This window comes from Poecilia reticulata, chromosome 13, assembly GCF_904066995.2.
Source record: "Poecilia reticulata chromosome 13, P_reticulata-male-v2, whole genome shotgun sequence".
In the NCBI taxonomy this organism is placed as follows: Eukaryota; Metazoa; Chordata; class Actinopteri; order Cyprinodontiformes; family Poeciliidae; genus Poecilia; species Poecilia reticulata.
The window spans coordinates 21,605,007-21,627,807 of NC_088842.1; the positions used below are offsets into that span (position 1 = coordinate 21,605,007).

The window sequence follows — 22,801 nt, forward strand, 5'->3', positions numbered from 1 at the left end:
TTTTATCTAATACACATTGGCCCCGGGTGAGTATTGCTCTCAGCTGGGGTTAATTACAGGAACACTGGGCTTAATGTATCCACGCTGCGCACACACATGCACACAGAGCATCTGCTGGATCAGACTCCACTTGTTGAAACAGTGCAGTCTGAATTTTCTCCGCTCTGTGTGTCTCGGAGAGATTGTGGGGAAATGATACATAAAGCGTGACCGCAAGGTTTCGGACGTGTTTGTAGAAGTATGAAGTGGGAAGTGGTAGAACTCCACCCATCCTTCAGAGCTCAGGGGAGGACGTTGCACTTCCTGTTGTCAAGTACCTTCACTTCCAGTTTGGGTACATCACAAAGAATGACACATTTTCCAAAAAGTGACCTTTCAAATTGTAGAATAAGTTGCTTTCAGCTGAAATATTGTCCAATTCCAAGACCGTACTCAAGCAAAACACCTTGTTAGTCATCAATAAATGTCTTTCATGTTAACATACTTCTCAGTTTATTTTCTCGCATGCTCAACGAGTCCAGAAGTGAGATTTTTTTTTTACATTTAAATATTTTGTCTCAATTCTTTTTTACTGTGACCACAAGAGGGGGCAAAGTGCATGTGTTTGTTTTGCTCTGACTGATGGCGGGACAGTAACCAAAAAAATCAGTGCTCTTCAATAAAAGCAAGTCCAATGAGTCAAAAAAGCCACTAGAGGGCGCAATTTCTCCACGGTCACAACTGATGAAACGACATGCAAGAGCAGGAGGAGCAGTCCCACCTGTTAACAAGCAGTCAGTTCTTAATAAATGTGGAGAATTGCATGGAGAATATGAGTAACAGATACTGAAGAGAAAAAAATATAGTTTTATAAAAAACATATAAATTGTGTAAAAATGAATAACAAAACAAAGTGACAGCTGGACTTAAAAAAAACATTCCCTGCTGTGTAAATTTGTAAAATGTATTCTACACAACTGACATACAAACAAACAAAAGAAAAACTTCAACATCCTTGATATGGGTGATGCACATTGACCCCAGCAAGTTCACAGACTGATAAGTTGCCCCTATGAAACAAGATCTCTGTGTTTTCCCTGCCATACCCTGGTACGGCAAACTACAGGGAGCCATGGCTGTTGCCATGGTAGCAAGAGCTGATGATCACCTGAGGGACGGTCCAGCATGGTTCATTACCATGGTGACTGGTTGTCTCACCTCGTGGCCACTTTTCATTGCCAGAGCATCCAAACATAACAAGCGTAAGGAGAATCTGACTTGCGGCGCTTGTGGTAGCAGAGTGCATGCAGTTTGGGTGACGCAGGAGGAAAAAAAAAAAAAACATATATCATACAAATGTCCATTTTTGGTGTTAACCTATGCAATTACAAAACAATCCTTGGTGATGACCAAGCAAAGTTGAGAAGCCGTGCTCAGATAAAGGTGAAATCCCATTCAAGTCAGTGAACTATTAGCAGTTCCAGCTTTTATTTTTATTTTTTCTTTATTTACAACCGTCTTGAGGCCAGCTTGAAGGGGTCTTTATTGGCTCCATATTATGTGCTTCAATCTCCACCGCGCCATGTTTGTCTGATGTTTTACCAAAAGCAGCATGAGATTGCATCAGTAGTGTATCTTGTAAACAGAAAAGCACTTATCATGGCACCAACACAAACACCAGGAAGTTTTAGCCGCATCATTGTCTAAACTGGCTAACGGGCAAAATGGCTGCTGGCTGGATGGGGAAATCAAATTACGAGAGCAGTGAGAGTAAAGCAATACAATAATGTTGGTCTGATCCTGTCTGGATTTGCTGGAGGGAGCTGAGATTGGTAGTTATGCCTTTAATGAAATTTGATTAAAAGGTCACATGAGCCCTTAGACAAAAGAAGATTTTAAAAAAACTTCAGAAACTGACTTTTCAAAAAGAAATAGTGGTACTTAACTAACTTTATGTAGTGCTCTGTTTTAGATGAGGGTTCCTCCTGTTTCAGCATTGTAACAAAGGCAAAGCTGTTAACTTGGAGTTACAAGACACTCTGATGATGCTGTCTCTGTCCGTATAATAACCTTTATAAGCAACATTTATGCTCAGGCACACCTAAGAGCAAGTTTGGAGCTGTCAAAGTCTGTAACATGCATGTTTTTGGACTGAGTGAAATATGTAGGAGCCCTTAAGAGGACCCATTCATGCACAGGCAACACATGCAGAAAGCAGCAGTCATGATTTAAACCTAGATCAACACGCTAGGCTCATGTCAGCATTTTTTACTTTTTGTTCTGATCATATTACTCATTAATAATATTAATTATGTGGCAAATGCTTATTGTCAATAATTATATTTCCTTAAACTCAACACTTTGCCCAACACACACACACAGCTTTCTCTGTATATTTTAGCACAGGCAAAGAGCAGGTCACATGATGGGAACTGCAGCAGCCAATTCAGTCGTTGTTTGTGAATGCCATTGTGACTAATCATATGAATCAGATCAACAAAGCCATGTGGTAGCTATTAAAGATGAAAATAGGCTGGATAATAGTCAGATGTAAGGCTCTCTGGGAGCTCAGCAGACATGATCGAAAAGCAGACCAACAGCAGACTGAGTTCTCCCTACCTATAAGTTAAAGGAAAAATCCAGATAAGCCTGCAGACTGACTTTTAATATAGATCCAGTGTTTCTGTTAGTCTACGACCAAGAGAAATAAACTAAAACATTCAGACTCTTCTCCCTCTGCACCTCGGAAATTGATGTCCAGCAGTGCATCTGCAAGGACTCTGCTTGATTAAAGCAAGTCTTGTTACTCTAAAGCTCCCCCCTGACAACCAGATGCCTCTTAGCTTTTGACAAATATTTACTTCTTGCCATTTCCCTGACACCACACACAAACACACGCAGTCAGACACACACTTAGACACACAGAGTAGCTGATAAGCACACCATCTGGCCCGAGTGCTGGCTGTTAAGGGCTCATAAAACCGATCCTCACCTATTCAGAGGGAGAGGGCTCCATGAGAGGCAAGACGAGTAAACAGCAAGCACACCAACCCACTCCTGCTTCTGCATACACGCAAACACTTGTGCACCATTCCCTCCCACGTCCAGGTTCTCCATTTGATGGGGGGGGAGGATGTAGGAGGTGAGAAGATCAGAGGATGTACCTGTCCTAGCTCGGTGTATTTCTTCATAACTGCTGCCTTCGCTGACTTTCTTTGAGGAAAAAGACGCAGAGAAATTGATTCTGCTGACTCACAAGTTGACCCGAGGGCTACTTCTCCCGCACATGGGCAGCTCTGTGAAACACATAAGTGCTGGATTTATGATCTAAACAATATATTCCTCCAAACAGAGGAATTCAGGTATTCCAGCAATACATTTTTGCTTGTAAGCAGTAATGTAGTTACGTAAGCCCAATTATTAATGCATGTTTGGAGACAGATTTCGATCTGTCTTTCTTCACTTCTCCATGTTGTCAGCCTCTGACTGTCTCCTTGCCAACACTAACAGGAAGTGTTGCATTCGGAAACCATCTTAGGAGGAGGTTTGAAGGCGAGCTTCTTTATTGCTTCTGCAGCAGATTTGTGCTCAAAAACACTTGACAATAACTAACTGCAAATTACAGTCTGTCTCTACAGCTTTCGAGACCAACGTGAATGATGATGGAAAATTTCAAAGGGAGGAGCGAACGGGCAGCGGTTTGCTTAGTGTGGTTTGAAAAAAAGGCATGGAAAACAACAGAGAAACTTCTATCCTACATAAACAGAGAGGAAAAAAAAAACGTTCTTCTCCGCACTTGTATCTTTTTTCATGTGCTGTCTACCAAACCACACAATGATACTATTTGTGGTTGAAAAGAATAAGAAACAGCCTCACAAAAAGAAACAAAATAAAGAAATGTCTATGTAAAACTAGATGTCACCTCTGTTGAGACTAATGAGAAAGGGGTCAGAGGAACACTGCAGGAAAGGACAGAAGGGGGCTGTGAAAGATTGTTTTTCTTTCTGTCGTCTCCGTTGTGAACTGTGACCCTTGGTGGCTTAAAGCGGGCGCATTAGATTCTGCGTGTGTGTCAGTGTCTTCTCTGTGACCCGTGAGGTCATCATCAAACCTCCACAGCTCTTGACAGATGGTTAACAGCTGATGGTCACAACCAGTCTGTGATTTTAAACTTCTCAATCCTATTATTTTCCCTTTACTGTCAAGATTACCTTACTATCCTGGTTATTAAATCCTCTGTCCAATAACAAAACTACATTTGGGGGATCTGTTTAGTCTTGGGTTTTATGTGCTTACCCACACTTTTCCCTCTCAGTGGTGCATCTATTTTGCACGTACATCAGAGTCGAGGAACAAAGCCCCGTCTCGATCCGACAGAGCGCAGCCTAAACCCAATTTGCTCACAGAGGAAATGATTCATCTCCATTGGAGCAACCTGCAGCCGGCCAGAGCTCGTCCTTCGCTGTTTGGCCCTTTGCACTAGGGCTCGAGTTGACAGATCTTTGCAATTTACCCCCCTGTAAAATGAAATTATACATTGTAAGATGAATTTTAGGCCATTAGAAGAGATTTAATCAGAGTGGTAGTCAAGAGGCCTATGGTAATTCTGGAGGAGCTGCAGAAATACACAACTCAGGTAGGAAAATGTTTCACTGGACAACTTTTGCACCACAAAAATCAGGTTGTTATTGAAGAGTGGCTTCGGTTGAGAAAGCCGTAAGAGGTGCTGTTAGCAGTTTGCCTCTGGTCATGTAGGGAACACAGTAAACAGGAGGAAAGTGTTCAGGCTACATGCAAAATGCTACGTTTGTCACCCTGAACACAATGTTACCATGACGCAGTGGTGGCAGCATCATGCAGTAGGGATGCTTTTCTTTACCAGGGGCAATGAAGCTGGTGGGAGTTAATAACAAGATGGGTGGGGCTATGTACTATAAAAGAAAACCTTTTAGGAGCTGCAAAGGGCTGGAGATCAGGGCGAAGGATCATCCTCTGGAATGACAACCATAAATATAAAGCTGGAGCTCCGTGGTGTTGGTTTAGATTAAAGCATTAGTGGTGCAGTTGGTAACCCTGTTGCCTTGCAGAAAGAAGCTCCTAGATTCGAATCTAAGTCTGCAGCCTCTCTGTTCAGGCATGGGTTCTCTCCAAGTACTTTGGCTTTCTCCCACAGTCCAAAAATAATGACCGTTAGGTTAATAGGTCTCTCTAAATTCCCTTTAGCTAGGAATGTGTGCATGGTTGTTTCAATTATATGTATAAAAAACTGTTACAGACATTTCAAGGTTTATAAAGAAATCCCAGCAGGAACTTCCATGGAACTTGGAGTTACCATGGAAATATACCGTAGGTCTCCAATTTCAGTTAGCAGGAGCTCTTCTGGTTCCTGGCTGATTACACACAATGAAACCTTGTTTTTATGAAGAGACTGGCCCTTGAATTAACTTTTTCTAGTGATTTTTGAGTGAGTGGGGTCTGATTTTACTTTGCAGTCAGCAGGAGTGCAGGGAAATGAGTTGGTTAATTTTACTGTGAAGCTGGGGGTGTGCAGCCTGTCAGCTGCAGCCCCTTTCTGCAGCTGCTTCTCATTTGACTATTGGACCATTATCTAGTTGAACTGAGAAACCTACATGATGGCTTTATTTTCTAGTTTTCCAAAAAATACTACTATAAAAACTGGCTTAACTGATTTTATACATGCACAGAAATCAACAATACTTTTGCAGGTTAAGCACCTTTAATGCAAAGTGTTCTTAGAAATCCTACCACCACGAGGCTGTGGGCCTATTCAGGTCTCAGCATTTACTTTAGGTTTATTTATAAGATTCTATTTTTTAGTTTTGTGAAGGCCCATTTTGAATGATCTTACAGCAAACCTGTGCAATCTGTTGTCCGAGGTGGGGTCCAGCATTGTGTTTGGAATATCCTTAAAATATGATGCTATTGCTAAAGACGTAAAGACGACACTTTACTCTTTTGTTGTGAAACAGTCCTCATCTCTCCCTGCCTGTGGCTTCTTTCTAGTCTTTTTAAAGTCAAATTCTGTGTATTAGGATTTGTGTTTAAGGACCTGTTTAGAAGGGTGTATCCCTGTGCAGCTTTTCAGTAACCAACTGTCTGTCTGCATCAGTCAGTTTAATGAACTGAGAAAACAGGAAATTGATTATATCCTCTGTTGCAACTCATGCCATAATGGCCCCGGATTGAACAGAGGACGGAAAAAAAGATGAAACTACAACACAAACAGAAAGAGAGTGAGTTCTGAAAAGCTTCATTTGTCAGTGTGCGTTCTTTTATCGGTCAGAAATCTATTACCTGTTCCTTCAGCAAACTTTCTCTTTAAATGCAACACAAAATAATCTCCAAAATGAATTAACTGACACCTAACTAGTGGAGCTAGACAATTACGTTTCAAATTGACCTGAGTGTATGAAAAATAATTGTCTGATGACATTTCTGTCGCAGTGGAGAGCTAGTGAAGGGCCGCGTGCTTTGTGATTAACAAAGGACTGTGATCTGACACTGCAATCAGCGCTCACAAAGGAAGAGATACATCTCCCATTCATCCCCACAATACACTACTCATATTTCTCCTGCAGCTTTTTGCACTCATCATTATTATTATTTGACTCTTTAGTGGCATTTATTCCTAAAGTTTTACTCCATCACTTATTATTCTGCTTTTTAATATTTTTATAAATTTGGATTCTATTTGCTTGATACCTGCTGTTACTGTTACCATTCTTTCTTAATGCCTTTGGAATTTATTATTTGTCATCCTTGTTGTGGGTGTTAATATTTTAAGGTCTGGGTCAGCTTACCAAGCACGATGACTGCACATCTGGGCTTAGCAAGCTGTCAGAATAAAAATTAAATATTAATGTTTAGGGGATTTATTTATTGCCAGTTTTTCTTTGTAACATAGCTTAAACTTCAAAATGAATAAAGAGCATAGAAGAACAAGCTTCACGTCTTTCCAGAATCTCAGCTTGATTTAGGTTTTGTTGTTTACTTGGCCATTCTATTCAAACACATGGTTATGCTTTGATCTGGACTAGTTATTGTCAACCTGATGTTCTGAATCAAAAGGTAGATCCCATCCCAGTTTGTTGCCAACCTTTGTCTTGGCAAAAAATGTGGCAAAAAACATTAAATCACGTATTTTAGCACGCTGCTTAACAGTAGGTGGCAGTCATGCTCCGTTATATCAGTTAACACGTACTTTTTCCCCGCAACCGTAGAGAAAGACTTGCAAAAATTGTTTACGAGGGATAATTTAGCTTAGCAAAGCAGAGGTATAAATGCAAATTATATAAAACCAGGGGTTGCGTTAACCGTATATATTCCATCTTTGAGCGATTTTTTATTTATTTTTTCTTAAATTGTGACGGAAAAATCTGAAGGCCATCTGTCATTTTGACAGAACACAATACACATCCAAGACAACTTGGTGGAGAAGCGCCAACGTTTTCAATCTTGCACGCGGAGTAGAGGTAACCAACAACGTCACCAAGGAGTATATGAGCAGTGTCTCAGACTTGGATACCACACTCAATGCTAGCCGGAAGATGACAGCTAGTTGAAGAGTTATGGAAGCTTTGGAGTGTGTCTGTGACCAGTGCAGCCGAGATGCAGAAGAAGCGCATTCTGGGATTTTCTACCAATGAAGCGAGCACTTCAGAGATCAGGAAAGCCTCTCGTTCAAAGAGTCTGGCTGATTTCTGATTACCACAACTGGAGAACCACGGCCACAGCAGGTGAATCGTTTTTATTTCATCAAATTTTAAGTGCAATTATTTCATTTTATTGTTATTGTTAGACCTGCTGTCACAATATCTGTCCTGTCTGTCCGTCAAGAGGCCATGGAGTTATACTTTAGTTAAATGTAGATTCTGACATACAAAGGCTTTGATTTATTAAGGATGGATGCACGTTTCTTGGTCTTCAATCCCAAAGTCATTGTTAATGCAGGAGAACCAAGTTCCATTTGGCGTTTAATCAACTCGGAGGACATGTTGTCATTCTCCTGACCCGAGACAAACAATGTGTAATTTAGAACTGCCAAGTGGCCCTAACACTTTCTAATTATCTGCAAAAGACACCCTCTTTGTGCCCTGTGTCAGGTTGACGACCTGTGCACGCTGTGTTATACCTCTCCCAGATGCATGCTGGGATTGGCTCCAGCTCCTGTCAGGCTGGAAGAATGAGTGCTCTCCAAAATGAATGGATGCACAGACGCATCGTCTCCATCCTCCCAACAGTACACTCGCTCCATTAACCCATTCTCTAATTTGGCACGTTGGAACAGATGACTGCATATTTAGGGTCCAGTTGGCCTTGGACTCCGTTGTGTTGTTCTCCAAATATAAATGCATTTGAAAAGAGATTTGGCCACTTAGTGTGGAAATTTCAACTTCTAACAGGCAATAGACAAGAGAATAAACATCGACATTTGTCCAGTGGAGCCGTTTCTTTACCGCCGAGACCATACAGACAAAGAATGCTGATGCTGCTCCAGTAGAAAAATCAAAACAGTTCAATATTAAGCAGAACACAGACTGTATGAGACTCTTTGGCTCATATACGCTGATTTAGAGCTTTCTGCTAGTTCTGAAAGCCACCAAAGGACACTGAGGGTGTTGAGTGTTAAAGGAGTATAGCTGAGAAGGTTTGCTGCGATTTATGGTAGTCAGTTACCCTTCACATGTCCTCCTGAGCCACATTTCTCTTTCCACAGCTTCTAGATAGTGAATTCAGGATTTACAACCTGATTCTGACGTCATTCACAGTGAGAACTTGGGTCCATTGACTTGCCAAAAAGCTTGGTCTTTGCTTTGACTAGGAGAACATTGTCTCAGGACATTATTAGGGTATCTTGAGAAGCTGACTTCTTTGAATTGTCCCCCCCCCACCCCTCCTTAAAACTGGTTAGGTTTTGAGGCTAAAACGGCATAATTGAAACTCATCAGTCAACCAAATTTCATGGGTAGCAGTATTGATGGTTCCAGCTTTAACTATATGTAAAAGCTCCTTTTTCCTCCAGGTTTGCTGAGTTACAAAACCTCTGCAGACTTGCAGGTACTTGTTGTAAAGCTAAAGTGCAGGGGTCAATTATTTCTGAATCTGTGCTAGAGGTTGTAATGAGAGCTTTCAAAAACGACCCTTGGAGTAGTGTTTATTGGAGAGATTGTTTCTTATGTGCAAAGTGCGGCAGGGTCGTCTGTGTCACAGCCTCTCCTGAGACCAGACACCGCTAGTCCAGCTGATGTATCATCCAGCAGGCAGCTCTGGACAATCTGGTGACAGAGCAGCAGTTTGTAATAGGTGTCTGGGCTGTCGAGCACAATATGAATGATTTTGTCATCAAGCTATTACCAATGTTATGGGGGCAGGAGAGTCAGTCTAAGCTGAACATAAATCAATTTCCACACCTATAGCTTCAGTTAAAGGATTTTATTTATTGCTTGTGCTGTGACATGCTGAGCAGAAGTCTTTAGCACACAGTTCTGAGAAAATCATGTAGGTTATGTTCACGATAGAGGTTTGAAAGGACATAATGCAATCAGTATTAAAGCTTAGAATAAACTACTTAGAAGGAAAACTATTGGTCAGCTTCTGCAGGAGGTAATGTAGAAATTGCCATCTTCCATTCCATAGTGTAACAGGAGTTTGTATCAAGTCTTTGGAATATCAAACGTACACAGAGTGATCTGTTCAAGTTCAGTTTGACTTTGAAATTGCACAGTGTAACAGACTTTAGACAGGAAATTGTTGCGGTGCACTAACTTTGGGAAGGGCTATAATGTGAATTTTTAAAAAGATTTTTAAGAAAATGTTTTCACAAGTAGAAAACATTTAAAACCTTTTGCTCCTGAGAGTCTCTTGGAACTTGCCCTGAGACATACTGTCGACCTGTCCAGGGTGTATCCCGCCTCTCGCCCAAAACGTTCACTGGAGATAGGCACAAGAGTGTACAGAAAATGGATGGGATTGAATCTCTTGGAACCAATGTCATTGCCCCCAAATTTGGAGCCTCTAGGAGTGAGGGGCTTAAAGCAGCCTGTGCAAGGAGTGATGAGTTGGACTTTTAGCAGCAAGAGAATGCAGACTCCTAGCAGTCATTGAAATCATGAGTATTCTAGAGTCAAATATAAGGGCATCTGTCTGACAGCTGAAGCTTACATCACACCAAGTCGTGTAAGCTTCTGAGCAATGATCCCAAACAAACCTGCAAACCTGAAAACCAACAACATTATGACCTTCAGTAATGACTGATAATGTGACGTAGAAAATAACTGTTTATGTTATTGCTTTAAAGGTGTCTGTATTCTGTCTGTTCATCCAACCATCCACTCATCCATCCATTCATGGCAACCTCGTCATCTGCTCACGGTTGCAGATTGCTGAGGTTAATGTCCATCCTGTATGATACCTATGTTGGTGATTTAGGGTCCCACAGTGTACTAGCAGCTATTTTTACTCAAAGCTATAGAGATTCCCAATTAATGAAATACATGTGAATACAAATGTTTTGACAAAATCATGCTGAAGAATTTGACATACTGGCAATCTAATGGCGCCGCTAGCATACGGCAGTGTTGGATGAAGAGCTTTACAAGTATTCCCTAAGTCCTTTCTCCACAGGCGTGTTCAAGTAGAGGAAATGAAATAAATTGTTGTCACGGTACAAATGACAGTCATCCACTTTAGGTTTAGCAAATATTAATGAGTCATGGCCCTCGGGATAACCAAGCCTAAATTAAAGTAACAACACAACAATTTTAGACTAATTACCTTCGCTGCAATCTTTGTCCCAACGAAGCAGCACAGCTGCGATCATTCCAATAGTCACAAGATAAGAGCTTTTACAGTTATTACTCTGAATATCAAGGGGCATCTTTGGGTTACTTTGATTCCAGTAGAGTCTGCTGGGAAGTGGAGGTTTGAGATTAGATTAGCTACAATTTGTCTTTATTGATATACCAACACAAAAAAAGCATTGTTTTTAAAATACCACAGTCTGTTCTTCTTGTTATCAAACTAACAGTTTGCACTGATTAAACCCTTGATAGTCCTTTAAGGATCTGTCAAAATGCGTTGAACTAAAACCTCATAGTGTTTTGATTAGCTATTACTCTCTATTAGCCCCTTTCGTGATCTTGTTAGCTGTCCCGCTGCTGCTTTTTCTTGTAAAAGCATCAGCTTTAAAAGAATTTGATCAAGTGGTCATCATCAGCATCTACTTGGCAAAATTAGCTGCTGCCACATTTGGAGCCTGCTCTTGTTGGCTTTGTGGTCAAAGCACCTGCATCCCTGTGCTTCAAACCGAAGTGGCCAAAGAGCTAAGTTATGCAGGAAGCACTCAACGACTATTCAGTACGTTCCAGCTCTTTTTTTATGTGCATATTAGAAAATAAGATAAAGTGGAGCCGGTCAGAGTTTTGTTACCAATTTCCGGTCTGCAGTTTTAACCTATCATGATTTCTCCAAAGAGCAATAATTAGCAGCAATACTATTATTTTGTTGCTTTCCTTCCTTTGGTCATGTTTTATATTTGGATCAATGTAAATCGGGGTTTCAATATTATTTTTTCAAAAGTGCAAGGTTGAATTTTTAAGCCTGCTTGAACATTTTATATTAGTATATATAGTGCTCGCGTTACCAACTGAAAACTTTGATTTCTGTGTTCATACCCTGAAAACTGTAGACTTTCATCTTTAATTTGAGCATACTACACATTCTGTCCACTTGTTGTCTGCAGGAATCTCATTCAGAGCTTAAATGTAGAAGCATCAACAACCAAACCTCATTAAAAAATGGTTTCATTTTAAATAGACCCTTCCTTAATGTTGCCTCAGACTTCGTTTTGAAAGACTTCACTGTTACTAAAAATTACTAACTTTGAATCTTGTTTGCTCAGTAACCGATTCCACACTGAAGATTGTTGTTGTCATAGCAAATCAGAATGTCCAGTGACTGGAAAGAGATCGACCTTTTTCCAATTGAAAGCTCAGCGGTCAGGGAGGTCAAACTGAGAATCGCTTTGATTTCGCTCACCGTACATTTTCTAGATGTAGTCGTAACTGTGGTTGGTTATCAGTTATCTTATTATAGCCCCATCCAAGTTCTCGCCCTGGATTAGAAATCTCTCAGTTTTGGTGAGCTACAGCATGGTGTAGTATGGTGTTTTCAGAAAACAGGAAGATTTAGAAGAGCGTGTAAACAGCAGGTTTCTACAGTGCATGTGAATGACCTATGTATTACAGGACAATAAAAAACTAATGCTGCCATCATTACTACATCCTATTAGGTTCCAACATTAGAGGTCTCTGTGCAACGAGCTGTCGGCCAACACTGCTAACATTAGGTGAAAAACTCAAGAAATAGTTTCCTTAAAGTTCACATTCCTACTGAGGACAGATTTTAGACGGGGGCTCTCTAGGCTTGAATGGCTTTTTGAGAATCTTGAATGATCTTTGGGGCTTTTTGAACCCCAATGTTGTTTGCCACAGTGTGTAGAGTTGAATGCCGAGTCCAGCCCATTTCGATCTCGTTGAGTTGAACCTGAAGCCTTCCATCAGTCCGTCTTTCTCTTCTGCCGTGTGAGTAGCCACCATACTTCATGCTAAACTTGGTTCCCCCGGTAATTGAAGAGTAACGGCTATAAAAAGGAGCTAAAAAATAAGTTGTTTATTTTGCCAGAAAGAGCGATTGCCCCTGTGCATTCAGCTTTGAGCCAATTTGTTCCAGGTCTAGACCTCTGAGGCACAGATTTCTGATAACAGCTGAGTTTTAATGATCTCATATTCTATCCGTCGCTCTTAAAGGTTAGGCCTGTGTGCGTGTGTGTTTATTGACCGTCACACATTCTATCCCTCTCCTCCTTCTCACTCTTTCTCCTCCTTCTCCATCTGTCGCCTCTTTGCAAACACATGGTTTCTTACTCGGTCGAGTCAGCAAGGCCCCCGGGTGTGTGGGCTTCATGCACAGTCACCGAGATACACGCTGCCAGTGTTATTTGTCAGGCGACATTGTATTTAGGATAATGAAAGCTAAAGTAAATTTCAATGGAGTGAGGATAAAGAAGAAAAGAAGCGTGTTTCATTTGTAGAAAAAGTCACCCACAGAAAGACGGCAGCTCCTAATAATGTCATATTAGAGAGCGGGCTGTGAGTCATTCACACGGGGCTGTTAGCAGGTTCGTCCTGCATGTGCCCTGAAATTGTGCCAGAGTATTACCGATGTCCAGCGAGACGTGTGACAGCGAGATAAAAGGACAAAGGAAGATGAGAAGCATAAAGCGGAGGAAACAGTTGGCGAAATGAGGAAACCAGCGTAGATACAGAGAGGAAAAGAGAAACAATGAGGGGCAGACAGGCAGAAGACCTGAGTGTTTTTAAGAAGTCAATTATCTAAATTCGACGTGCAAAGTGACCGGTCCGGGTCGTAGACTCCCCGTCTCGCGGTTGCTGCTGGGAGGGACACCAGACCCCTCCTCCCATGCCCATGGACAGCATTGTGAGGATATGATGGAGGGCTGTTGTGTAGCTTAATCCTGCTTTTCCACATGCTTGGCATTTATTATTTATTCTAATCAAATGACGTAAAAAAGGCATTTCATTTAGAAAAAAAACAAACTTTAATCCGCTTCCTTCAAGCAGGATCAAATAAAATGTAAAATTTTTCAACCTTTCCCAGTGGGAATATGTGTTTATCGACATTAAAGTTTTAACTGTAAAACTTTACTAAAAAATAGAGCTGTGTCGCTGTGTATTAGATTGAAAATAACCGTGAAATTAAAAACTGAATTATTGATATCATAAAACCAGAGGATCAGCCCTCCACAGTGCTCTGTTTGCACTGGAGTATTTCCTTTGCCCCCGTTTTACCTGATCAGATCAACCTTAAAAGATTTTTTTTTTTTTTAAACACCATCTTCTTGACAGAGACAGTTTTTTTTTTTTAACTAAAATCCTAACTCTACTTCAGCTCCACTCTGTTGGAGGAACAAACACATTGCACCCACTGCTTCAAGCTGCTTCTAACCTTTTCTCTTTTAATTTAGGTCTCTGATCCTTATCTGCTGTGATCTTAGCGTACAGTATAGCAAGAAAGTAAAAGCATCTGTAAAAAAAATGTCATTCTGGAAGTTTGCCACAACTAAAATAACTTTGTTTAATATATATACTGTTTACTTTTTGTAGAGCTTAAACATTTTGCATTTTTGATTGGTTATAAAAATGTCAGTCATGGCATGCATTAATCAAACACAGCTAGAAATACAGACATTGAAGGCAAGGTAATTTTTTTAATATAGCACATTTTTAGCAACAAGACAGTTCAAAGTGCTTAAATATGACATTCATGTTTATTCTTGTGAAGAGTTTTTTGCATGGGTCATACTAGAAGGCCAATTACTGCATTCATAATATCAGATATTAGTAGTATAAACTGTATGGGAATGTTTAGTTATTATACTGGAAAATAGGTTTTGTGTCCCTGATTTAGCAAATTGTAAATTTGGGGAACATTAAAAAAAGTAAATACATTTTCTCTCAGTTATTATCTCGGCAATTAAAAAAAAAAAATTGTAACCAACTGATCTGGATAGGAAAAGCTTAAAGTGTCATGTGTTCTTTTTATTCACTTTATTTAAATGTCTGGTTGTGCCAAGATGTTATAGCAGATTTAAATTTCACCCACGTTAGAAAATACTCACTTTCTAAAACTTCTTTTTGACAGCAGATGGTAAAAATAGTGGTTTCATCTGGCTAAAATTTAGGTCTTTCAGACTATTTTGGTTTTGCTAATGAAGAACTATTTCGTGCGAACGATGATGATTTAAAAAAAATGAATCTCAAAATAAAGTCACCTCAGTGACCCAATGTGTTTTTAAAGGACACCCACCCAGAGAACAGTCATTCTCACACATGCATGGTAATTTTACCACTATTGATTCAACTTAAGTAGGTTTGATAATCAAGGCCATTTCTAATTGGGTTACATTTTTTTTACGCCACAGGCAAACACACTAATGTGACAAGTATTGCACTAAGTAGCTGTGTTTAAATATCCTTTTGGTGTCACCCATAGTAGGTAACCGCCCAATTGAGTTTGAGGTTGCTGATTGTGTTCTTTGTGTTTGACACCCAATCCCTCCCAGTTTAGAATGGATTGATAATTGTTTGCTGCCACATTTACCTGTGTGCACTATTCACTGTTGAGCTTCCCATGTCATTTGGTATGATATATGATGCAATATTTAGTGACAAGGTTGTCTATATTGGTGTGTGTGCGTGCGTGCGTGTGTGCGTGTGTGTTTGTGTGTGTGGCCAAGCTATTCTATGTGCAGATAACTTCTATAGGAGCAATCGCTCTTCCTGGACATGGTGTGGGGAGTAATAACTCACTCTGTTCCCTTGTCTGGGAACAACAGGCACCATCCTGTTGTAAACTTAAAGCAATAATCCATTACTTTCTACAGTTTGTTTATACTGTTCTGATGCTGATATGGAACCACTGTGATTCATGAAGTTGCAGCATAAAAAAAAAAACAAAAAAAACTGTCAAGCAGGTCTGGGAAAAATGTTTATCACTCTGTTGATGATTCATTTTATGTTGCCTGCTGAGGAAATTGGTAGTTTGCATGAGTGGCTACAGCTGGCAGACAAGCAGGACCGCCACCCAGAGTGACTCTAATTTTATTAGAGGCGAAACAAGACGAAAGGAAAAGCTTAAGTGGAATGTGGAGAGAGGAGAGTGCTGGCCAGAGAAAGACTTAATCGCGACATATAAGTCTTTATGTCTCCTTTTGTTTTACATGTAGTGTGCATAAGAAAAATACGGTTTAACTAAGAGGTGTGGAAAAATAAAGAGCCATTTTAGGAGACAAAACTCCTAAAAAACTCCTAAAAAACTCCTATAGTATTATACTATACTATCATCAAAACACTGATGATAGTATAGTATAATGTTATATTTAGTTAACTAAATATTTTTGAACTGTCTTCATGGAATACAATGTCTTCTCTACATTTGAAAAAAAGTACAAGGTTTGAGATTGACTTATTACAATGTCAGCAACACTTTTTGTTGTCGATGGCAATCTAGTTCAGCACATTTACAATACAATTTCAGCATAAAAACAATAGATTAATGCAGTAAAACCAATAAGGATCATTGCATTGTTTCTCTCAAATTATGTTTACTCATCAGGTTATTTTCTGCTTCCTGCCACACCATCTCCTCAGGATGAGAGAGACACTTTACATACACCCAGCAGTGTTAAAACAATCATTCTCATCAAGGCAACAACCCACTGTACTCAATGTGTCACTGAGAGACGTGAGTGGGCAGAAGCTTGACAGCAAATATGGTTGATGATAAGCATTTTTGCTTTATTTGCCAAACAGCCACACCAACCCTTGATTTCTATTTGAGCAGTAGATATTTAACGGATATTTGCATTATGTTTTTTATGCAATCAATAAAAAGTAAAGAGGATATGGTGCATGCAGATTAACATTTAGTAGCACAGCTTAAAAATTAGAGTGGTATATCCATAAAAAGATCACTCTAGGTCATCATGATGATAATAATAAGGACGTAGCACATTGGCAATGGCAAGATTGCTATTGCCAGTGTGCATTAAGTCACTACAAAAAAACTTGCAAAAATTTTTATGTTGTGATTTTTAACCTCAAAGTTGCCACAATTCTTTTCTGACATGTCAAAAACATCCATTGCATGATTGCACCCAGCTCTCGTGCAGGATTTGTAGTCCACGTAATCAGCATTGCCAGAAAATCAATGCAATTATGGCATAGATGTCACAGCAATAATCTAAGCATTACTGAATCTCACCACATTGATAAAGATTCACTTGTCTCAATGTATTCAACATTTGAAACTAAAAGGGATGACTTGCCATAATCTAGACAGTTGCAGCTGACGACCCACAGATACAAATTACATACATCTCACAAGATATTTTATATATCCACCAATTAGGGATGGACAATAAATCAATAATAATATACATCACCACAGACATGTGATCAGTATCAACAGATAATACATTTGATTGAATATTCAATTTCACTGAACTGCAGTTCAGAACCGAACAGCATTCTGGGGGATGTAGGCAGAAGAAACAGGCAGCTAAACAAGGCGAGTGGCATCAACTAACTCATTCACTCTTTGGTTGCCTAGCAACAACCTATTGAATAACACACAAAGCAGCATTTGCAGGTTTCACCACTGTGCCTCATAACCACTTAAAATAAAACAACAACAGACATTTAAAATAATAATAATAATAAAAAAAACTAACCTTATATTTGTGACTCCATCTAGGTCAAGACTTGATGTTCCAGTGCATCCTCTTCATGCCCTCATGTTAAGATCAAATTGTTTTTTATTGCACTAGTTTAAATGGCAAACAAGAAAACACAGTTACAGCAACTGATAATTTAAACATCCTCACAGTAATTGTTTAACGCGGGTCTGTTGAACCTACCTTCTGTTTCATTTCAGCGATGTACAATTTATAATGAGATCTCTCTGAACACTTGCACTGCTAATTTTAGCTGAATGGGGAGCTTCAAGAGGATACCGTCAACCTCACTGCACACACACGCTCAAGTAGTATATCTTATTTGAGGGGAACATTAATGGGAACTTTAGGGTTATATACATCACTCAACTTTTTTTATGAGCCAATGTTCTATATCAGCGACCTCGTAAATCGTTTTAAGAAACTTTTACCACGAGTTTGTTTTAGTGTTGGTTGTCCTCCTTTTTGGGGAAGTGTATTCTGGTTCCGGTACCAAATCAGGGCTTGGATTAGCTGCTATTATATGGAGCAGGAGAGAACACCGAGCACAGTGATAAAGAGTGAGCGAGATACAAAGTAGCACTAAAAGGCAGAGAGTGTGCATGAGAGACCGAATAAAGTGATCCAGGCAATCAGCTACAGATTACTAATGAGCTAAATAAAACATTATTTGTGATAACACATTCAGCTATGATGATCACATTTTGATTACTTACCATCAGAGCCTGATGACTGCACAGTCTGCATTTAAACATATTTATTAGTCATGATTATACCCACATTTCAAATGGAGAGACATGACCTCTGGGCTGTTTATTCCCTACAGAATGGTTGTTAGATTTTGCCAATGATTGTATTGGTAATATGTTTTTTTTTAGCAGTGTGATGCTGTTGATAAGAGGAACAGGGAATAGAAAGAAGGAGGAGGCACAAGAGAAGGAAATGGAAAATTACACCACCAGGAGTGAAAACGGGTGAGCCATCATATGGTGACAAAGAGAGACAAGAGCATTATGTACAAAACTGGTGCTGTCACAAAGACCTGAAGGGCGAAACTGATACAAGCATGTGAGAACCAACATGAAGACAGAAGTTCTGATCCTCCATCATTGTGCTGCATACGTCATTAGCTCATTTACTTAGTTGTCTTTGCGTAAACTCTTTGTCTCTACGTCTTATTCAACAAGAAAATAGCACAAATTGAATGCTGATGCAAACACCTTCATCGTGTTCATCAGGGCTGAACGATTTGCTCTCTTTCACTGTCAGATCATATTTGTTCTTGCTTAGCAATCTAAACATGACCTCTGCAACAAACATGGCATGGCAATGTCAAAGATGACGACAATAAAGAGGAAAAAGATGGAAAAAAAAGATGCATGTAGATTAACATGTATGCATCTTATTTATTTATTTATTTATTTATTTATTTATTTATTTATTTATTCTGGAGTCCTTCTCTCCAGAACATCCTGCACTTACTTCCAGTTAGCCTGTATTGATTGTAAATCTTGCCGCTCACCTTCAAAGACCTTCAAAGTCTTAAATGACCTTGTCTCTAAATGCATCGGACTTATTGACATGTATGTACCTTCCAAGCTATCATGATCTAAAGACAACATCGATCCAATGTTTTCAGGTCACAGCACTTACTTACTACTTTGCTTGTTTTGCTACACAAAATGTTGATATTATTATAACTGCCAATGATAAGTGAGATGTTCTGGTCAGTTTCATACAGGAATAGCTGAGCTCTTAGTTTTCATTTGCCATCATTGCTGTGTACCATGAGTCCAGCTCATATCTGTGGTAATGTCTTACTAGAGCTAGAAGTGCTAATGAATAGTTGATTACAGCAAATGTTGGCACATTTTTTAAATCTGGTTGTCTTGTCGGATTTTGAGTTAGAGGAGGATGAGAATCTCCTGATTCCCAGCTTGGAAATATGAGTACATCAGGAGAACAGCATAACTGTGACAATCTGTATCCATAAATTGAGAGTTAATGATAAAAATACATACGAGTCAAGCACCTTATGGTTTTTTCATGTATAAGCATTTTTGAAAGTTAAGAAAAACTTTGCTTGAAGGTGAAAAGTGGCAAGAAATTAGAGAACACCAACTAAAGTTTTATTTTCTAGTCCATAAAAAATATTAGACATCTCACAGCATCTGTGGAAGTAAATTTCAGAAACATTTAAGGGCTAGAGATGCCATGAGAAGTCGTTTTATATATATCTGCAGTCTGGGAAAAGAAATTGGTAGTTGATGGATTTGTCCTGACTGGTCTGAGGCTAATGGCTAGAGCGAGCAGTTCTCACTGCAAGGTGACTTTGCTGTCTTGCTAAACTTACTTCTGCATTAGTATTAACGCTGAAGGCTGTGTTGGTCTGCTTTCTGCTGGACAAGTGACACGTTTATATGCTTTTTGATCTTCTGAAATAGTCAAGTCCCATTTGGACCTGACCCTAACTTCAGTCCAGTGTTGCCTGATCACACTTGAAACACACTAAATAAAGGTATGAAAACACGCAGGTCGGACTGAGGATGATTTGGTCCATTGACACTTTTAGATTGGTCTTTTTTTTTTTTTTACGTCAGGAATCTGCTGTAGTGTTGGTTCCTTTTTACTCTCCATTAAGATGCTTGCATTGTTCCTGATAACAGGAAAAATACAAAATGTCTATGTTGATATTGCAGAAAAGTAAAAGCTTTTATTTCTTTTTAAAAACAACGTAATCAGTAACATCAATATCATTTTTGTCCTAAATAGACAAAACTAAATAACAAAACTAAAGAGTAGCAGATGAGAAACAAGATTGACTTCATTGGGTAACAGCAAGCCACATTGCGCTGACTAAAAATGTTACTATCCATGGCGAAGTGCAAACCTTGGATTCAGATTTAAGCAAGTTGTTTGAAACCAGGCACTCCAACACTGGAAACGGGGATCTAGTCTTTACAAATGTGTCCATCTACACCTCTCCAACCAGCTCACTGTTTTCCTTATTCAGGCAAAAGCCACTTGTGAGGGGGAAGGGCTGTGTATGTCTGCAGCGCTGTTGTACTAGTTCTTCTGCCACCTGCAGGAGACAGTTGGATTATTTTTAAATCATCAATTTTTACACAAATTAATATTTTAAAAACCTTTCTGAGTGGGGAGTAGATCAACGTATGGATTGTTTTGACAACCCTAGGGCAGACAGAGTAGTGAAGCCAAGCACAGAGATGCTACTTCCAAATGCATTTTATTTTTTAAGTAGTAGTTATATTTTTTGGTAAGTCTTCTTTGAAAAAACTGAATAAAGAAAATATTCACTGACACAAACCGTTCATAATTGCACGATTTGGGGAAATTAACAATTTTGGGTGTCAAAAGGTGCCTTCTGCTATCAGCAGGTAAGCTGCTGACTACTCTTGACTACTCTATATTAGAAAAAAAAAACTCTTTAGCCGAATAAAAGTAAAACAAAAACATAGCTGAATAATATTGATTTAAAAAAATCTATCATGTATTTCGGAAAATACTTTTTGTTCAGATTTCACAGCTTAACATACAAGAAACTATGTGAACTCTGGTAGACGAAGCAGATAAACTAGGATGTGTTTCATCATATGCTCTCTATGTCTGCAGTGTTAACTCCATTCAGTATTTATGAACAGTTCATGCAGTGAGGTTGAACGTCTGTATGTTTTCAAAGTAGTTAGATACAGGTGTTGTACATGTACCCCCCTTAATGACTCATAATTGTACCCTGGACTTGCTGAGTGTTTTTGTTAGCATATACATGTTTACATGCTCTGTCCCCTTACGACTATCGACAGTCCGGTTGAGCTGTGAACTTGTTTGTTTTGCATCACTCGGGGTTTGGGAAAATCCTCAAGTGACTTTAAGAGGCGGTGGTGTGTTGGAAATCCCACCCATCTGATCTTTAAAGCACATTTCAGAAATGATGATTTTAATCTTTGTATCTTGGCTTTTCTCCCCTCTATGTGAGCAGGATTCATCCATAGGAGTCAATCTGATATCCTCTGGCAGCTTTCTGGTTACCATGGAGCTTATAATACACAGGGGAAAAAAAAGAAAAGAAAAAGCAAAGGAAGGGCTTTCCTTTATAGCTACTGTTATTGCTGCCATTTTCTCAGCTTAATCTACTCCCCAGCTGCTTTTAGACAGCTAATGAAGCTTCTCGTCTACTCATCTGTTCTTTGTTTCTCATGCTGATTGATCCATTTTTCATCCTTTGCACAAAGAGGGTATGACACTCCATTTTCAGCTCACCAACAACGTTCACCTTTTTATTATCATGGCCATGCACTTTCACCCAGACAAGCTGTACCAGATGTGAAGTATGAATCACAGAGTAATTTTGCTGTGCCAGCCCGTCATTTTGTTTATATAGGTTTATGTCTGTGTCCTTGAGCGTCTAAAAAGTGTTATCAATGCTTCAAAGTGACCTCTGATGGAAACGCATGCTCACTTCTGCCTTTCGAAACTGTTTTTATTTAGTTGAACATTTTTAGTCCAGCGATGCAGAGAAAGCCTTTTCAACATAAACTCATTAGAGATTTGAGAAAAGTCGATGCGGAAAACACTAATGGCAAATCTGTTGAATGAGGAATGAATTTCTTTGCTTTTGAGTGTGATATCTGCGTAATACCCGGCACATATCTACATTTTAAGACCAACTGATAACATTTCTAGTTTTAATAAACAGGCTGCTATATTTGAACATATTTAATTTATGATCATCTTTTCAGCGTTCATATGCTGCCCTGCTGTAATAGTATAACACATGTGGGTAGCACTCATAGAATTAAATTAACGTGATACCATGACACCCTTTACAACTGGTGGTAATTTTGAATACATTAAACAAACTCATTTAGAAATTCATTTTAAACTTTTTAAATGCTTTTTACATTCTTTGTTCTGTGCGAGTCATGATATGTTTGGGCCCTGATGAACATCATTAATGTAATCCTGCTGTAGAGCTTTGATCTAAATTCTAGCTCAGTTTGTTTTACACTAAAAACTGAATCGTCTGACGCTCTGTTTAAAGCTTGTAAGAACAATTCAAATCTGATACATTCAAGCCACTACTGACTGCCAGTGTTTTATCTCCATATATTCTTTTGTGCATTCATACTCGAGCAACAGGAAATGTTTTATTATTATTGAACTTGTAGCCAGTAAGCAGTCAAGCTGTCCTTCCTTTTATTATTTTAACCTCCCTCCAAAATATAAGACTGAACCAGAATCCCTTGAGCTTAAGGAACTACACTACAGAGTATTGTATTGAAATTTCTTTGGGTAAGACAAAAAATAAATAAATAAACGCAATTACAAAATGGAAGAAAAAATAAACGGTGCATTTAATTACAGATTAGGTGACGTTTGAAGTCAATTGAGCAAAGAGGAATACAAATTCATCCCACACATTCTGAAATTTTCTTTAAAAAAGCAAAAGCATGTCTCATATTCCTT

The 22,801-nt window shown here is 39.2% G+C and overlaps 1 protein-coding gene across 9 annotated transcripts in view; it reads left to right on the forward strand.

Annotated features, from left to right (window-relative positions):
- The window catches only part of rap1gap2a (RAP1 GTPase activating protein 2a), a 98,434-nt gene that overhangs the window by 27,234 nt on the left and 48,399 nt on the right, over nt 1–22,801 (forward strand). For 2 of the 9 annotated variants that reach the window (XM_008426036.3, XM_081614279.1), the window contains exon 1: nt 7,512–7,736. The exons of the other annotated variants lie outside the window; for them this stretch is intronic. The gene's annotated coding sequence lies outside the window, so the exon portion shown is untranslated. Of the gene's footprint in view, nt 1–7,511; nt 7,737–22,801 lie in introns of those variants that run through there. 9 annotated transcript variants of the gene reach the window in all.